Raw genomic sequence first — 21,180 nt, 5'->3', positions numbered from 1 at the left:
AACTGGGATTTAAGTTCATCTTCACTAGATGACTACAAAAATAACTTTATTTTGTATCTGATACTGTTACGTAAAGTTAATGTTAAACAAAACCCACAACTAAGATCGATAGTGTAAGAATAATTTAATAGGGCTTCCTTGCCAAGCTAGGCTTTCAACAAATGTTCATGGTGACTATAAAAGTTGTGTTAAGACCCATGTAATTGCTCTTTGTTTCTTTCTGTGTTGTAGGTCTCAAATGATTTGAGCCATTACATTGTTAACTTACAAATGCTTGCTCTTCATAGATTATCATGAAAAATTACCGTTTAGCATTTTATCTTTAAATATCAAACAATATATTTAGATATGTTCAAGTAAAAGCCTAACTTACTTGAATGTACATTTCTTTTCTTTCTTTCTTTCTTTCCTTTTTTTAAATTTATTTTTGGTAGGTTGTGGGGCTTGAACTCAGCCTGGGCTTAAACATTCTACCTACCACTTGAGCCACAGAGCCACTTTTAGGCCTTTCTGAGTAGTCATTGGAAATAAGAATCTCATGGTCTTTCCTGCTTGGTCTGGCTTCAAAGAAGGATCCTCTGTTCTTGCTCTCATGAGTAGCTGGGATAACAGTCATGAGTCACCACACCTTGCTAATGCATACCCTTCAATCATCTTTCTTCTTTTTCTTACATAGAGTATTCAACTACTTTTATGTGTTCTTTTTTATGTCCTGGGTCCTCTGTAATCTGCTTCAGTTAATCTGACAGTGTGTAGATATGTCAGACTAAGCTAATATATTTGACTATTTTTTTGGTCAAGTTCAAAAACTAGTAATGGTTCCATCAGTCCCTGTTAAGACCTTTTCAATTAATATCTGGATATTAGTTACAATTGACATAATTGCTACAAAGAGAATTCCTTCATTCGTGACTCTGAGTTTGTTAAAAAATGAAAAAAAAATTGCAGTAACAGAGTTCACTGGACAAAGATAAAAGTAAACTAGTGAAACAAAAGCCATATAATGAATGATTGTTGTCCTTAATGTACTATGTTGTCTCTCATCTCCTTTGCTGTCCCTTGTTATCTCATATTGGCATAGTATCTCACTTTGCTATCTAATATATTGAATTTATTTGTATTTGGATATTTGAAATTTGATAGGGAAGGGGGGAAAACCAAGACGGGTGGGGGGTGAGGGGGGGAGGGAAATGGGTACCAAGACATGTGAAAGGGTATCAATGTATGTGAATTAACGCACCTTCTATCTGGCAAATATCATGTAACCCTTTTACTAATTACAATTAAAAAAAAAGTAAACTAGACAAGAAGGAGAGACTAAAAAAGAACAAGGGAACCACTGGATGCCTGTGGCTCATACCTGTTATCCTAGATACTCAGGAAGCTGAGATCAGAGGATCCCATTTCAAAGATTGTGAGACTCTTATCTCCAATTAACTACCAGAAAACCACAAGTGGCATTGTGATTCAAGGTGTAAGTGCCCAACCCAGAAGACACCATACAAAAGGAAATGTACTTATGCAATTGCAATCCCTTTATGTATCACCTGTATAATAACAGAAAAGTAAATCAATAATTAAAAATGAAGATGGACATGTGAAGAGCACTTTAAAAGGAACAGAGCTTTTTCTAATATCAAAGCTATCCACAACTGAAGGCTGAGAAGCTTCTGTTTTTGAAATGGAAAACACTTGTTAGTGTCCCATTTGTTAGTGGTTCAAGGACTGACCCAAATCCCATCCAAAGAGTAATACAGACAGTGTTACTTAACAGTGTACAATAATATGTGAAATGCTAGGTACAGATTTTTCATTTAGTGCACACAATAACTCATCAAAAAAAGGTTCCATTAGTATCCTCATTTTATGGATGAGAATTAGAGGGAGGGAGAAATCCAGAGGCTGATAAGTGGCAGAGGGGTGTTTACAATTCAGTTCTGCTCTGTGGCACTTTAAATACATCACTCATGCTTTACTGGTGCCCTCAATAAAAAAAAAACAGTTAATATTTTTCACATAGTTTTGGAGATTGCTGGGTACTTTAAAGAACATGGTAATTCTGTGGGCAGAACACAATTGTAGTCCTTCTTTACAATTGAAGAAATGGAATATCAAGTGCACGATTTTCCCTCAAGACCATAGCCTTCAGATAGAAGTAGGGATTTCAACCTAAATAGGATCTAATATTATGTCTTCACTTCTCTGCTTCTCAGTTATTCATAACCACACTGAGAATTCCTAATCAAATCATGTACATGTGCACATGTATAGAATCCCAACGGCCCCATTCAAATAGAAAACTCTTCATCATTACCTAAAGAGTGAATGCAAACACCATGCTAATGAGATTTGAACTGAGAACAAACATCAGAGTGGCTGTGTGTTCTGGCTGAATAAAAGCAACACGGGAATTACAAGAGGTCCTGGCCAGAAACTTCAAAGGAAATATGCTGTTCCTATTAAGACCTTTGAATGCAAACTTATCCAAAATAGAATGTCTGCTATGGGAATTTTCTATGCCACACTCACGCACATCATTGCCCACTAGTCCATCTGAGACACAGAAATAAAAGGAATTTTCAGGTGTTAAATTAGCCTCCCTGGGGCACCTCGACACAGTCCCTTGAATGCTATAAAGGAAATATATGGAATGTGACAAAGAAAATTAATTAAAATGGGCAATAGAGACTGCCAAGTTCAAACAAATGGGAGGCGCCTGGTACATACCAATTCTGTACCTGCAGGCCAAACTTCATGGAATCCAGACAACTTCACGTGTGGTTTTGTACATTAGCTGGCAGAGAAAGTTTTCATGTTCCTCAACTACTTGGAAAGGCACATTCCCACTCATGCATTTGAAAATTCAAAGTGAAATTTAGTGAAAATATGTCAGCTTCTTTCTTTAGCAAAAGCAGCCCAATGCTCAACTTAATTTAATTTGAAAACTCTTCAGTAAGAAGGGGTTTTTTTTTGCCTATTTAAAAGCAAGTGTTTATCTTTCTAAAGATAGACTCAGTAGTCTGAGAATATCTATTTATCCAATAATGATTTCAGTATTTGTCTAGGTCTATCATTTTCTCTATTCTTCCCCTCTATTAATTTTATTTAAGTAATTATTTTTCTTCATTGTATCATTGAGTATTTTTTCTTGCATTCGCCAGGGGGTCCTTCACTTTTCTACAAATATGCTTTCTGTAAGACTATTTCCTTAGGTAAGAATTCACTACATATTTTACTGGTTTCATACATGTATTCTGAGTATTATATCATTCCACAGCAATGTGGATGACTGGGATGTATGTCATTTTTCCATACTCTTCCTTACTTTTCTCAATTCTTTCTATATTGTCTTCACATGTCCCAGGGACTGCTTATCAGAGGATTCTAAGCCTTATAGTGACAGCCCTGTGTCTAGTAATCTTTCATTCTGCTGTACTAGAACCTATCTTGGGCTGTCACTTTCTGTACACAGAGGGATTCAGATTTGTAGCAATCAAAGTGATGTGTTTTTGACTTGATAAACTGAAACATCCCTGTAACATATGGCTTGTTATATTTGGTGAAAGGCAGGTATTTAATTAGATTGGTGGTTGAAGTTTTTAAAAAAACAAAAAAATCATTCTGATTAAATGTTATCACCCACTACAAATACAGCGTTGGCTAAAAAAAGAGATTAAATAACAGAATTCATTCCACAAAAGTAGGTAGATAAGAGATTCCAATATTTACAATACTATCAATTCATAAAAATTATATAAATTCTAATGATAAGAAGATTTTTTTCTCTCTCCCTTAACTAGACTCACAGATACTGCTATAATAATATTGGGAAGAGAATATTGTATATATACAATGGAGAATTACATAAAGCTATTGCCAGGTTTTGGTGGTTCATGCCTGAAATCTTAGCTACTCAAATGGTTGTGATCTGAAGACTGAAATTTAAAGCCAGCTCATAGTGAAAGATCAAAGAGACTCCATGTCCTATTAAATAGAATTGAAGGCATGGCTAAAGTAATAGCCAATGAGGTTACAAAAAATAGAAATTATTTTGTTTGCAAGAAATTGGAGAGTTTCAGTGGATGAATTTTAGTGGTTCCCATTTTAGTCCATGACAGTTAGTGCAAGAGAAATTTAACTCAAGAAGAGGAGACAAGATATAGAGGAGACAAGAGCATAGACTCTTTAGCGTCCCTCATTTGTAATAATTAATACACATTTAGGATTCTCCAAACAGAGGATCACAATAATTCAAAAGCTAAACTGTGTACATAAGGTCATACAAGATGAGTCTAAACAAAATGAATTCTAGATTATTGAAACAAGAAGTCTGTCTTTGTGATTGCTATTCTTTTTTTTTACAAGCTAAACTGTGTAGCTCAGTCCCCCAATGGGACTGAGGGTTACATGATATTTGCCAGAGAGAAGGTGCATTAATTCACATACATTGATACCCTTTCACATGTCTTGGTACCCATTACCCACTCCCCACCCACCACCCACTCCCCGTATTGGTTTTCCCCCTGTTATTGCTATTCTTAAATTCATATTTTCCAAAAGTAGTTTCACAACTTGGACCTCGGAGTTTGGCCTAGTGGTATAGTGCTTGCCTAACACACACAAGACCTGGGTTAAATTCCTCAATACCACATACGTAGAAAAAGCCACAAATGTTGCTGTGGCTCAAGTGGTAGAGCCCTTGCTTTGAGAAAGCCAAAGGACAGCATTCAGGCCCTGAGACCGAGCCCCTGGACTGGCAAAAACAAAAAAATTCACAACTTGAAAACTGACACCAAGAAGAAACTTGAGATTATGATTGAATATGCTTGCTGAACTATTTGTATGACAGAAGGTGCAATTAAATCCACGAGTTTAAGTGTCTGGAAAGTATGGAATTACACCTACATATGTTTGCGCCACAAAGCAGTCTTACCAATCTTTATTATTGCTGAGATCACTTCATGTGCTGTTTTCTCCATACCAGGAATTTTCTAATTCATTGTCTAATTGTACTCTTGAAGTAACCTTGGGAAAAAAGCATATTAAGTGAAGTAAGCCAGTCCCAAAGAAGCAGAGGTCTTTGATTTCCCTCATTTGTAATAATTAATACACATTTTGGATTCCCCTAACAGGATCACAGTAGCGCAAAGGCTTTGTATATAATGTCGTACAAGATGAGTCTAAACAAAATGAGTTCTATGTGGATGAAACAAGAGGTCTGTCTTTGTGACTGCTGTTCTTAATGTATTATGTGAAGTTATTTCTTTTTCCCTGTTTTTCCCATTTTTTGTTAATCTCATGGATTTACTGTATTTGAATTTGTATACTGGTATATTGTACATACACTTATTTGTTTATTTGAAATAGGGAAGAGGAGGGGAAAACAAGATCACTTGGAGGCAGTTCGAGAAGTAATGTACCCACTTCCTGACAAATGTAACTGTAACCCGTCTCCACATTATCCGGACAATAAAATATAATTAAAAAATAGACATATGAGGTTTAATATCAATATGCTAGATTGTTCATTTGCTTACTTGTGTGGGATAAACTAGGATGTCAAACACATTGAATTGAAAAGACAGTTTTCTTTGTAAGTTCTTACCACCTTTTCCCCTTCTGGCCAGCATTCTGTTGTTTTTCTCTATTTAGTAGTCCTAATTAATATGATGATTTTTATCAATTGAATATATATTTTATCATATGTAAGGAAAAATATTACTGGCCTAATATATTTAAGATATTGTGTAACGTGTTAAGAATGTCATGGTGTACATTATTTGTGTATCTGATTATCTTACATTCTGAAAATATTCATTTGCTTATTTTTGTATTATAAGTTCAGAATACCATTTCATTCATGAAACTAACATAATATCATCTGCCCCTATAAACCTAGGTCCTATGTAAAGAGAGACATGCAAATGGAAAGTGTATTTGATTTAACACTAAACAGGCCAATAACATAGTTTCTACATGTTTTTAGGTTTAAATAAAATGTCAGTACCTGAACATGTTGCTTTAAATTAGATGTGTAAATGGTAAATCATCTGAGAGGAAGAGAGGATGAGAGAGGAAGACAGAGAGATATAAACAGAAAGATTAAGAATAGACACAATGTCAAAAACAGAAACAGAAATAAAAAGCAATCAAGGGAAGGACAGCAAGATGGCAGAGAGAGACAGACAGACTGTGACTGACAGTCGCAGACTTGGAAGGGATTCTGTTTTGAATATATTTCCTTATCCCAAGGAAAATTATTTACACATAGTTAAAAATTACTTTTAAATTAGTATAATAACAGAAAGACAGAAAGAAAACTGTTATCCTAATCTTCTATTAAGGATATTTGTAGGCAAAAGACAGGAGTCCAGGTTAGATGATAGTTGGAGATATGATGTTAGAATGTGAAATTGGATGAGAAAGACATAGACTCGGCAACACAGAAAGTAAAGAGACCTCACCCAAGAAGAAAAGAATATTTTAACATATTTTGATTAATTTATAAATGGCATATGCTATTTCATGAAAGACTGGAAGTTTGATTAATTACTTTGAATTTTTATTGCCTAGCCAGTTAATTTTATTGCTGTTTTTACTATCACCTTGTCATGTCAAAGGGGACTTTCCAATGTTGCAAGCTACCATACATGGATGTGGATATTTACAAGCTTCAACCATGATTACTTATTTCCACTATGATAGTAATTCATCACAAGTCTTCACTCAGCCAGTCTTCTAGCGTGTCTTTTTGCCTTCACAAAAACACCAAGCATATATTCAGTGCTTTGGAAATTATTTACATATGTTGAAGTCACAGATGATTTTTATCTAGGGCAAGTTTCTAGGAAGCATCACAGTTATACAAATGTGAGTTGCTGAACAACTTTTTAAAAAATACTTATAGTCTCTTTGTTTCGGTGATTTCTGTAAGCAATAATGCTGAGAGATGACATCAATTCAAATATGTATACATTACTTAAATTTAACATCAACATTTGTGTCAATGATTATAAAAATGGCAACATCTCTATAAGGAGGTGCTATAGGAGTCTAGAATGTCATTTAGTATAGAACATTCGAGAAAACCAGCTTTGTCTTCTCCATTGTGTCTCATTGAAAGAACACTTTAGTCACTTTTCACAGAGATAATGTGTGTGTAATTTAATAGAAATTTATACCTTGACTCTGTACTTGTTCCTACATGTCCTTTTAGAAGAAACATAAAGAAATTATAATTCAATTTGGTAAGGAGTTATTCTTTTCTTCCTATAGTCCTGAAAATGATTAAAGAAAAAAATCCATGCATTTTCAGTAACACCTGCATCCAATGTGAAGCATTTATGTAAACAGACAAGATCTTTGAATAAGAATAACTTTGGGTGTGTTGAAATCTGATAAAACAAATTTCTGATGAGTAAACAGAAAGCAGAAGTAGGAATTGAGCCAGATGTGGGGTTTATAGGGAACAAATGTCAGAGAGTTTAATTAATAATGGAAAGTTGCAGTACAAGTGTGGTGTTGTCGGGTTTGCTTAATTGTTGAAATGATATGCTGAATGAACTTGAGTGTAGCGTAAAAAATACTAAGAAAGCCAACGGCTCTCTCTACCCACATTCATGAGTCATCATTGGTAGAAAAGAAAATGTGGATTAGTTCCAAAGACTTTCCAAACTTGTCTACATGTTGTGAACATGTTGTGAACAGTGCCATGTCATCTGACAATCTTGAAACTGTGTTTTAAGAAGCATTGTGCCAAGAACTGAGATAATGAAGATATATATTCACATTTGAACAAAAAATGACATCTTAATGAGTCTAAAGTAATATACATCAGACTATTGAAAGGTCTGAGTCCTCATCACACACTGCAGTCATTAGCACAATTCAGTTTACATCCCAGAGTGAGATAGGGTATAGAGCCACATAGCATGTCTGTTGTATATTTAAGGCAGAAAGTAGAATTGTAGTTCTTGTACATTTCAGGTCACTAGAATTCACATAAACAATAATTTTGTTCAACTTGTGTGTGTAACAAGAAAGAGGGGAGGGAGTAAGGAATAAGGAAGAAGGAAAGAAAGGGAAGAAAGGAGACCAAGAAGTAAAAGAAGGAAAAAAAGGAAGGTAGGAAGGAAGGAAGGAAAGAAAAGAGGGTGGGAGGGAGGAAGGAAGGGAGGGAAGAATTTGCAAGTATAATTTGAGGTTAATTTTTTACTACATAGTGTTTTAATATGAAACAATAAAGAACATTTTTTTGCTGTGACCTAATGCATCTTATTGAGTGAGTGAACATTATTTATTTCACTATATGCTTATGACAATCTAAAAAAAGAAGTTGTTCTTCAATCTCATTTGCAATTTTCTTTGCTTTACAAATTCTTCAATTTAAATCTCCATTTTGCAGTCTGCTTTTTGGTTTGGGAAGTATTAACTTAGAATTTATCAAGAGAGTTTATGATTAGTTCTTGTTAAATTGTTGACATAAAACTAATTGTGATTATTCCTCAGAATTATATTATGCCTATGTTTGATTCAACACATATGGCTTCTTCAAGGATAATTTCCTGTATGCTGTCCTGTAAAATATAATTTATCTAATCCTGTATAGAACTACTAATAAACAGTATAACACACCAGTGGAACTAACTCACCAATGATATTATTTTTTAAAATCTTGATTTTCACATATGAGGGCATAGCATTACAAATTGAACGTCTGTGGGATGACTTTCCTACAGAATTTAGCAAAGGTCATAGTCTCCAGCCCTTTACTGTTTTTCTGTAATATTATTGAATGCCTGCATCAGCTACCTTCCATAAATTCTTCTCTTTTCAAGATCCTAACATGTTCACTTCAGGAATGATTGTAAACAGGATCATTAAATATCACCACTAGCTTTTGTGGATGCAGAAGTCAACTGAATCAGTTTTGTCTTGCCACAGAAATGACCACATGTTAAGGTGAGTTGCAGGCAAGAGAGACCAAATGTCATTTTATTCACAAAAAATTGTTTTCTACTGGACATAAATGAAGAAGTGGTAGCTCCAGGAAGTTCTGGCACATACCAGTTCTGGCAATACATATGTGAAAGAGAGTGAAGGAAGGGATTGACTATTAGCACTTTCTTCTTCTCCTATAAAAGAATGGTGTAAATCAGGTAATCTGATTTGTGTTGGAAGTTAATGTCCATTCACAATAAGTGCACTATTATTTCTGGTATGTGGTAATAACCAGTGACAATTAACTAAAACTGGCATTGCATACATATCAATTTTGTTTACCCATTACAACTGATAACTATTTCTTCTAGGATGGGAACTTGCCACCTCAACGCTATAAATGCAATAAAATATACATAGGGACTGTTGTCTTATTTATTATTTCATCTAAAGTGCAAGACTCAGAGGACATGTTTCCTATCTGCTCTTAACAATTGAATTCCTAAAAGCTTGTACCTGATATTTATTAAATGCCAAGTCTGATGGAAAAATTGTAGTCTTTAATCTTGTGATACACTCCTTAGGAACAAGAAAAGAAAATTGTTTTCTGATGAAATTTATATCAGGGCTACTTTTGTGTGATATGATGTTTAGAGAAATACTTTTCCCTTCTTTCTAAGCAATAATTATTCATCATCCTGTTCTAATAAAATGCTTATTTATGTATTAATGGAGTAGTCAATGAGTCAGTCATATATGGAAAAATGCATTTATGTACACATTGATATATACAATAGCAAGATATTGTGATAATAATTTTACATTCCAAATTTTCCCATGACATTGGATATCTTATTAAACATGGTTAAGAAAGTGGCGGAGGGTGCTTTTGAATGGCATTAATATTTAAATCAGTAGAGTCACAATGTGGAAAGGTCTTTTATCTGATGAAGACAGTAGAAAATGCCTGAGCAAAAGAGATTTCTGGCTGTGTATGTCTTTTAACTATGATATATTTTTGTTCATTTGTTTATTTGATATTGACTTCAGAATCTGCACAGATTTATGTCAATCAATTATATTACTGGCTTTACTGAATTTGCAACCTCTACCTATAGAATATCTGTTTTATAAATCATAATATAATCATACTATAAAACATCTTATATTATATCTGTACCATTGGTTCAATTATACACATTATAACTGTATAGTGAAGACGAAATAAAGAAGAGTGCCAATACTGGAAAGTGAAATCTTGAGAGATAAATTATGTTTGATGGAGGATCCAGAGATACATATCATGAACACACATTTTTACTTTATTGATTTTTTTTTCATTTTATGTGCAAATACTAGGACTGAATCCAGGGCTTTGGTGATGTCCCATATATTTTCACTCAAAGATAGCACTCTACAACTTGAGCCCAAATCTACTTCTAGCTTTTTGCTGTTAATTGGAAATAAGTGTCAGGCATTTTTTTTGAAAATTCTATGTTATTTATTACTGAGCCCTAACATCTAGTTAGTGGGCACAACAATCTAATTTTTCATATATTTTTATTGTAATTAGTAGAAGGGTTACATTATATTCACCAGATAGAAGGTGCATTTCTTTGCAAATATTGATACCCTTTCTCATGTATTGGTCCCCATCTCCCGCCCCCCATGCCCACCCCTCATCCTGTTTCCCCCCCTTCCCTATCCTATTTCAAATAACCACATGAGCATATATATATAATATATCAGATAACAAGGCAAAATACTGTAATAATATGAGATAACCAGGGACAGCAAAAGAGATGAGAGATAACATAGTACATCAAGGACAGCAGTCACTCATTATATGGCTTTTGTTTCTATATCCTGGAGGTTCTTTCATTTAGCATCATACTATACGGCCTTATGTATCTAGGTTTTGTTCTATTGTTAGGAGAGCCCAGGGTTTCTACTGATTATGACAAATGAGGGAAACCATTGAGCCTATGTTTCTTTGAGTCTGGCTTACTTCACTTAATATGATTTTTTTCTAAGTCTTTCCATTTCCTTACAAATGGGGTGATGTCGTTCTTTCTGACAGCAGCATAGAATTCCATTGTGTATAAATACCACATCTTGTTGATCCACTCATCAACCGCGGGGCATCTGGATTGGTTCCATATCTTTGCCATGGTAAATAGTGCCTCAGTGAACATCTTTGTGCTAGTAGATTTGGTATGTTCTTGTTAATGGACTATTGGATAAATGCCAAGTAGTGGAAGTTCTGGATCATAGGGGAGCTCAATGTTTAGTCTTTTGAGGAACTGCCATACTGCTTTCCATAGTGGTTGAACGAGTTTGCATTCCCACCACCAGTATAGTAGTGATCCCTCCTGGCCACATCCCCTCCAGCATCTGTTGTTATTCGTTTTCCTGATCCTGGCCATTCTAACTGGAGTGAGGTGGAATCTTAGAGTTGTTTTGGTTTGCATTTCTTTTATGACCAGAGATGTTGAGCATTTCTTCATGTGTCTATAGGCCATTCTTATTTCTTCTTCAGAGAAGACTCTCTTTAAGTCTCTGGCCCATCTTTTAATGGGTTGTTGCTTCTTTGGAGATACATTTTGGAGTGATTCAAATTTTGAGCTGTTGTCTATTGTATGGTTAGTGAAGGTCTTCTCCCACTCTGTAGGCTTTCTGGTTAATTTACTAGCTATGTCCTTTGCCATACAGAAGCTCTGCAGTTTAATGCAGTCCCACTTTTCCAGACTTTCTCTAATTTGTTGTGTTTCTGGGGCCTTATTAAGAAAGTTTCAACCTGGTCTTGGGCAATTTTCTTTGGGGACTGTGACCAGCAATCCACACATCTCAGCCTCCTGAGTAGCTGGGATTACAGGTGTCAGCCATTGGCATTCAACTCTTTTTAGAAATTATCTTTTAAATAATTATTTGTCAGTATACATTTTACTAATTTTACTCAACCATGCACCTGACCACCCCTCATCTTTGAATTTCTACTTTGGAACCTTTAATTAGACATCTTGTAAGGGTTATTATTGACAGTCAAAGGAAACCTCCAACCAAACAGTGAAAGACATCAAAATAAAGGTAACATTTGTATGGTCTGGCATAAAAAAAGGATGAAGAAAAATCAGACAATTGGAGACATTTAGAGGGGATAAACTCTTAAACAGAATGGGCATTTTTCTGTATTTGTATATATTACCTTCCCTGGTATTTCTAACAATTCATAGGGAAATTCAGTGTTCACAGCATTTCCTTTAAATTGATATTGGATTAAGTTCTATTAACCCTCAGGGTTGAGTTTTTGCCACCTGAATCATGAGACAAATGTGAAGACTGTGTGAACACATTCAGGATGTTTTATTCTTGCAATGCAGAAGACACTAATGCCTTGTTTGAAATCTTCACAGCCTCATGATCTTTGCCCCTAGGCTGTTGAATTTCTACCTTTCAGGGATAGAAATGTCTGAATAATTTAGTGAGGATTGTAGCAGGGTTATGTTGGTCTAGCAGTTAAGTAGTTATGTCAGGAATAAAAAGGTATTTAATGGTTTATTTGAAAGTCAATGGCATAATGTGTGAGGTACCACTTAAACAGTACGCTAAAAGTGCCAGAATTCCACACATTTTTCCACACATAAAAATGACATAATATCCTACAGGTGTCACCTCCTTGCTCCCACTTGCTCTGCTCCTTAGTAAAATATTTCAGAACATAATGTCTCCTATATATTAATCAGAAAAGTCCTCATAAATAGCCAAGTTCAACAAAGCAAATATCCAGGTCCTGAAAATGTTTGAAATACTAAGAAGTTATGGCAATTTTTCTTAAGTGGTAAAGTTTTTTTCATAGTTTTCACTACTTTACAAACTCACTGTAATGATTGTTTTACTGTTTCTGTATACAGTTTTTTAGTCAAAGACCAGATACTCCTGACAACATAATGGTCATTGATTTTCACCCTCTACCAAAGAATGTAGGTTGCTTCAGCCTATTTGATGATTCATCAAGAATAAGACTACAGTTTATTTGTAATGACAATTTATTTATTTATTTATTTGTCTATTTATTTATTTACCAGTACTGGGATTTCAACTCAGGGCCTAGTGCTTGTTATGTAAGTGCTCTAGTATTAATACTTGAACAATGCCTTCAGCCCCGTTTGGGTTTATTTTTTCTGACAATTTTGCGACATAAAGATAAATGCATATATATGTTCACATATATAGATATAGGAATATGTATTTGTGTGCACACACACATGTGCACACATATAATCACTATATATATATATATATATAATCAAAATCTTCTTTCCTATTACTCTTTCTCATGGAGCTATGATTTAAGATATGAATTCCAACTATGTCTGGCTTGCTGTACTTTTTCTTGTTTTTTATGAAGATTCATATTAACTTTATGCCTTAATTATCCATTGACCATGATCCTTCCATTCTTTAACTTCCAAGTAGATGAAAGATGTGAACCACCAAGCTTGATCAGCTAATTGCTTTGGAAGGATACATATTTTCAGTCCATATATGTTACTGTTTATATGGACATATTCTGAACAATTTAAATAATACACATTGTCACATAAAAAATAATGTAGGAAGTCACACTGATTTCTTTCTTATTTCTGCAACCATGAAGAGTATGTGTATTTTTTCAAATTTTTACAGAAACCTTTTTATAATTGTAGACTAGTATACACCATTGATATTTTTCATAAGAAACATGTTTTCTTTAAAGAATGACATTGGGATATTGATGGGTATTGCATTGAATTTATAGATTGCCCTTGGCAAGATTGTCATTTTCACAATGTTGATTCTTCCAATCCATGAGAATGGCAGGTTTTTCCATTTCCTTAGTTCTGCTTTAATTTCCTTTTTCAGGGTTTTAAAGCTTTCATCAAAAAGGTCCTTTACATTCTTAGTTAAGCTAATTCCTAGGTACTTTATTTTCTTTAGGCTATTGCAAAAGGAGTTGCTTTCCTGATTATTGCCTCGTTCCTCTCACTGTTGGTGTAAAGGAAGGCAGTTGATTTTTGAGGGTTAATTTTATAGCCAGCTACCCTTCCAAAGTTTTTCATCAGCTCAAGGAGCTTGGGAGTAGAGTCTATGGGATTCTTTAAATACAGAATCATGTCATCTGCAAAGAGGGATAGTTTTACTTCCTCTGTCCCTACTTGGATCCGCTTTATGCTTGCTTCTTGCCTTATTGCACTGGCTAGGAATTCTAATACTATGTTAAAGAGGAGTGGATAGAGTGGGCATCCTTGTCTTGTTCCTGATTTTAGAGGGAATGGCTTTAGATTTTCAACATTATGTATAATACTATCTGTGGGTTTGTCATACACAGCCTTTACTATATTGAGGAATGTTCCATGGATTCCTAGTTATTCCAGAGCTTTTAACATAAATGGGTGTTGGATCTTGTCAAATGCCTTTTCTGCATCTATTGAGACAATCATGTGATTTTTGTCCTTGCTCCTGTTGATGTGTTGAATTATATAAATAGATTTGCGTATGTTGAACCATCTTTGCCTCCCTGTGATGAATCCTGTTTGATCATAGTGTATAATTTTTTGATATGTTGTTGTGTGTAGATGGTTGGCCAGTATTTTGTTGAGAAGTTTTGCATCGATGTTCATCAAAGAAATAGGTCTATAGTTCTCTTTCTTTGATGAATCTCTGTCTGGTTTGGGGATGAGGGTTATACTGGCTTCATAGAGTTCCCCTATGACCCAGCAATTCCACTACTTGGCATTTACCCAACCATCCAGAAACTAAGGCATACTAAATCCACTAGCACAACAATGTTCATTGCAGCATTATTCACCATAGCAAAAATATGGAACCAACTTAGATGTCCCTTAGTTGATGAGTGGGTCAACAAGTTGTGGTATTTGTACACAATGGAATTCTATGCTGCTGTCAGAAAGAATGACATCACCCCATTTGTTAGGAAATTGAAAGACTTAGAAAAAATCATATTAAGTGAAGTAAGCCAGACTCAAAGGAACTTAGGCTCAATGGTTTCCCTCATTTGTCACAGTCAGTAGAAACCTTGGGCTCTACTAGCAGAGATTTGCCATAGAGCAAAATCTTGATACATAAGGCCATATAGTATGAAGCTAATTGAAAGGACCTCCAGGATATTGAAACAAAAGCCATATAATGAATGATTGTTGTCCTTAATGTACTATGTTATCTCTCATCTCTTTTGCTGTCCCTTGGTTATATCATATTGTTACAGTATCTCACTTTGTTATCTGATATATTGGATATATTTGTATTTGGTTATTTGATATTGGTTAGGGAAGGGGGGAAAACGAAGATGGGGGGTAGGGGGGAGTGTAATGGGGACCAAGACATATGAAAGGGTATCAATGTATGTGAATTAATGCACCTTCTATCTGGCAAATATCATGTAACCCTTTTATTAATTACAATAAAAATATTAAAAAATATAATATGGTAGACATAAAAATTTATAGTTAAGATATCATTAGGCGATGAACTCACTTATTTGCCTCTATTTGATAAGATATATTTTGTGGCAAGGAACTTGGCCTAGTGGTTAAAGTGCTTGCCTACCATGCATGAAGACCCGGGTTCGATTCCTTGGTACCACATATATAGAAAAAGCTGGAAGTGGTGCTGAGGCTCAAGTGGTAGAGCTCTAGCCTTGAGAAAGTCCAAGGACAGTGCTCAGGCCCTGACCTCAAGCCCAGGACTGGCAAAAAAAAAAAAAAAAAAAGATATATTTTGTTACCACTTATGGCTGATGATTTTGAATACAAGATATAATTAGTGTTACATTTTTTGTCATTTTCATGTTAGCATTTTATACAATTGTTTTATGATCATTGTCTTACTTGCTAATGTTTATTGAGATATGATGTTATTTCTGTTTTTCTCATATATTCTAAGATAAATATATAAACATTAAAAAACATGTTTTCATCCATTTATTTCATGATTTTGTCATGATTGGGCTTAGGTATTAAAGTTCTTTAGTCTTGACTTTCATATTTAACATAAGTTGTTTTCTTTTCTCACTGTTCTGGGGTTGGATGATCTGGGTTGTCAATCATCTTTTTCTCAGTATGTTCTCACATGGTTGTGAGCACAACAGAGAAAGAAAGAGATCTGTCTGACTGTTCAAGACTCTACCTTCATGACTTTACATCATATACATCATTGCCCAGAGCCTTGCACTCCTAATACTGGTACGATGGAGTTTCAACACATGAAGTATGAACACATACTTTTTTTAGTGCACAGTAGAATTTGTCCACACAAATAGATCGAGTTCCTAAATACTATGTATGTGTGTAGCCATATATATCTCCAGACATACAGTACATTTAACTTTACACACATCTACATTATTGTATCTTTTTATATGAATTCAAGAGTACATACACAGCATCTCACTTCATCAATTTTAACATGCTGGGAAATAAAAATGAGTCCAAGGTATGGAAATATACACATATATGTTTTTCTAGGTGGATATATATATATATATACACACACACACAAACACATACACAACTTATATATGCATACAATGTTCACTGATCCCATAAGATTAAGAAAGTGAAAAATGAAAATATTATGTATCTGCGTGATAACTATGTGACTTCTTCTTACAGTATAAGTGCACAGAGCTAGCCTTAATATTATAATATAACAATAATATACCATAATTACATATAAGGACCAAGTCAGTAACCTATAATTTATCTCATTTCCTTTGCACATTTATTTAAAATAATGAGAATAGAGTCATTTAGACATCTTCTATCTCTGAGGTTTACAATAGGGCAAAATCTAGATACACAAGGCCAAATAGGACGAGGTCAAATAAAAGCACTTCCAGGATACAGAAACAAGAGCCATATAATGTATGATTGTTGTTCTTTATGTACTATGTTATTTCTCATCTCTTTTGTTGTCCCTTGGTTATTCTCATATTGTTAGAGTATCTTGCCTTGTTATATGGTATATTGTATATATGTTTATTTGAAATAGGATAGAAAAGGAGGGGAAACAAGATGAGGGGAGAGGGTGGGTAGGGAAATTGGGACAAAAAATATGAGAAGGGGTATCAGTGTTTGTGAAGTAATGCACTTTCTATCTGGTGAATATAATGTAACCATTCTATTAATTAAAATAAAAAAATAAAAGTAAATATTCTACCTCTGAGATTTCACTTATTCCTCTACTAATTACAATAAAATAAAAAATTTAAAATTAAAAAAAGAAAGCTTCCACCTCTGAGGTTTCACACTTATACCTCCATTCTCAAGACCACACAGTTATCCAAGAGCTATTGCTATTCTAGCCAGACAAAATTAAAGCTAAATGTTTTACTTTTGGTCAAATTATAGATTTACTGCATTAATTTTTAATGCATTGTTAAATAAGTCAAACAATTTAGGTAAAGGATCAAATGTTTCTCTCTCTCAGTGTTTGTTTTAAATCATGAAGGAATTTTAAGAAGCAAATAAACATACTTGAATAATTCTGCTTGTTTATTGATTTGTTCTTGGAAAACAGGAAACCAAAGTATTAGCATTCAATATGTGTTAAGATGAACAAAATCTTGATTCATTTATATGCTCTTATAATGTTACCAACATAAAATTATTCACTTTTCAATTTTTTCTGTGCCAGTCCAGGGCTTGAGCTCAGGGCCTAAGCACTGTCCTTGGACTTTCTCAAGGCTAGAGCTTTACCACTTGAGCCTCAGCACCACTTACGGCTTTTTTTTTCTATGTATGTGGTACCGAGGAATCGAACCTGGGTCTTCATGCATGCTAGGCAAGCACTCCATCACCAGGCCAAACTCCGGCCCCTACTTTTCAATTTTTAAAATAAATTTCTGTGTTACTTTACTATTTAACCAGATTTATCAAAATTCCCTTTGTCCTCATTAATCATTACAAAATTTCATAGTAGTTGTAAAAATGTTCAATTAATCATTGTATTACACGCAACACAACTCATATTGTGCTGGGATTCCTACCTGGAAATTCTTGACTTCATGGATTTTCCTTCTGTCTTTATTAAAGGTTTCATTTCTCTTGTATTGAGAACCCATTTCACAATAAGGGTACAAGAGGGCATACCATTTTTTTTGAGGAATATGAAACAGACAGATCTATCTTCATACTATATCATGCCATACTTCCTCCTTCTATTCTAGGCCAATGTATTTCAATAAGTAGCAAAAATAATGACTTGGGCTTGTTGCTTAGCTTGTCAGAAGCTTCACAGCAACTTGAAAAAAAGAAAAAACAGGCATGATTGCTAATCTTCAGTAATCCACTCACCAGGTCTGTAATCAAACAAATCATATAAATTTTGAAACTCTGATTATCTAATTTGAAGGGAAAATACATAAAGAAATAAATGGCAACATTTTCTGGCTAAGATTTTGAAAATATGTAAAAATATCTGAGCTGAGTGCTAGTGGCTCATGCCTGTAATCGTAGCTACTCAGGAAGCTGAGATCAGGGGATTATGATTCAAAGCCAGCTAGGCATGAAATGTCCATGAGTCTCTTATCTGTAATGAATGGTCAGAATACTGAAAGGGGTGGCTGTGGCTCAAGGAGTAGGGAGAGATCCTTGAGCTGAAGAGCTCAGGGACAACACCCAGGCCTAGTTCAAGCCCTATGCACCCCCACCCCTCCCGCCCGCCACAAAAAAAGGGTTGGAATAGGCACTTTAAATGGAAAGAAGGGGTATATTTTCCATATGTTCTAAGTAGTGTAGAGCACAGTGGCTGAAAAAACTTTGGTTTTCAGCACATATTTCCGTGGTTGACATTTTTTTCTACATATATGCAAGATGCACTTCTGAATCTTCTTGCCCATTAAAGTGTGGTTACCGATGTTTAAAAGATTTTGTTTCGTCTTTCCTCTCTGCACCCAACTAAAATAGACTAAATTTTTCTTTACTTTCAATTACTAGCCAAAATTACATCACTTAGTAAACACTTGGGAATGAACTCAGAGAAAAAGTTAGATATGGTCTTCCATAACCACACCCATAACAAAGTTGCCCTTTGCCCAAGCATCACTATTATATAACAGGAAATTCAAACAAAAGTATTTCAAAAAGGTGAGCTTCTTTTTGGAACAACAACAAAAATAACATGGTTCTGCTTTACTTCATAGTAAATAGAATAACATTTATCTCAGGTATCACTGTATTTAAAAATATACCAACAACAACTAAATATAACTATGATCTCAATTAAGGACAGAGAATATTTTCCTCGGGTAATATTTCTTTGTATGTTTTAGGTAAGTTTTGCTACTCATTGAAACTTACTGATATTCCACTGTAAGCAAACCTAAGTAACTCACAGAGACAGTGATTAGAAAACATGAGTCTTAAAGCACAAGTCTTCCAACCCCCTAGAATCTTAAAGCATGAAATGTAGGTGACCAGCACTGAAACTTTGATGCTCTATTTATTGGAAAGTCAGTATCACATCTCCCTTAGAGCTAGATATTGCTATAGGGCTTCCATACTTAAAAACATTCCTGATATAACCTGCCTAATTCTTCCAGCCAACCAATATAATAGATGACAAAAGAATCAGAGGAGTCGATATCAAACATCCTAACTTGAGTAACAAAGTTCCCTAGTCTGAGAGCTGGTATTAAATGCTGCCCAAAACATAGGACTATGAATTAAGGCTTCATCATATGTCTTTACTTTTTGTAAATTTCTAGTGTTTTAATTGTCATTAGAAGGAAGATAATGTTAATAGAAAATAACTTTCTTTATGTTACTGGCAATCCTAAAAGACTTTTTAAATTCTAGACACATTTGGTATTTTATATTTCTTTGGTCATGTACTTAGGAAAATGCTATTTCAAATTTCAAACTTTCCATGAACTCTATTCTATTTCTATTTCATGATTACAATGTTAATCATTTTCTTGTAATTCTGGGAAGAATATATATCCATATCCATGTAGGGACATATATATATATGATTAAAACCAGTGTAAAATTGAGGGCCCTTTTAATGAAAACATGTACTTTAACTTGCAATTGTTTTCTAAAGTGTGTGTGCCTTTCTTGGGTCTTGACCTCAGTGACTGAATACTGTGCTGTCCCAGAGTTTTTGTGCTCAAGACTAGCACCTCTATCATTAGAGCTAAGCTCTAGTTATGACATTTGGCTGGTTATTTGGAATCAAAAGTCTCACAGACTTTTCTGTCCACACTGAGTTCAAGCTACAAATCTCAAATCTCTGCCTCCTGAGTAGCAAAGATATAGGTATGAGCCATCTTGTAAAAATTTAATTCTCCAAACATCTGTCACAGCTACTCTCTTTATAGTTGTACTCGGCCATGAAGTTTGGCCTAGTGGTCGTATGCTTGCCTGGTATGCACAAAGCCCGATTCGATTCCTCTGTATCACCTACATAGAAAAAGCCAGAAGTGGTACTGTGGCTAAAGTGGTAGAAATCTAGCCTTGAGAAAGTCCAAGAACAGTGCTCAAGCCCTGAGTTCAAGCCCCAGTATACTATTCCTATACTTTCCTGTACTATTTATTTTATTTAGAATTTATTCACTCTGTAACTACAGCTGTACGTTTATTCTCTCAGTCCTGTGCACAAATACTGAGGAATTATAAACACTTTTTTTTTTCTAATGACCAACTGTTCTTACCTGTTTGACAAAAGAATTTACATGGTTTGTGACACGAAGCCACTGATAAACATATATGATAGAACAAGTTGTATCACACATAAAAATCAAATAAGAGAAACAAAAACGTATTGCAAAAGAAAGAAAATTTTATTGGGAATGGATACAACTGATATACGTAAGCTGCAAGTCTTCTTGAATAGTACGTTTAACATTTTTACATTTTTGTGTGTCCACTAGTCCTAGAGCTTTAACTGAGGGGCTGGGTGGTGCTCTCCCTGAGATTTTGTGCTCAAAGCTAGTACTCTACCATTATAGCCTCTTTAATGGAAAGTCTCACAAACTTGCTTGTATAGGCTGGCTTTGAACCACAATCCTCTGATCTCAGACTCCTGAGTAGCTAGGATTACAGGCTTGAATTACTGGCACCTGGTGTAAATTTAACTTTTAATAAGTACTATGTCTGTGAAAAATAAGAGTTTTAAAATGGAAGGTGATGCTTGGAAATTAGTTATATCCCTAGACATAGACAAAATATTTGTTTTAAG

Source organism: Megascapheus bottae, chromosome 14, assembly GCF_031878675.1.
Source record: "Megascapheus bottae isolate mThoBot1 chromosome 14, mThoBot2.hap1, whole genome shotgun sequence".
Classification (NCBI taxonomy): domain Eukaryota; kingdom Metazoa; phylum Chordata; class Mammalia; order Rodentia; family Geomyidae; genus Megascapheus; species Megascapheus bottae.
Note: the sequence above shows the minus strand (reverse complement) of the source record.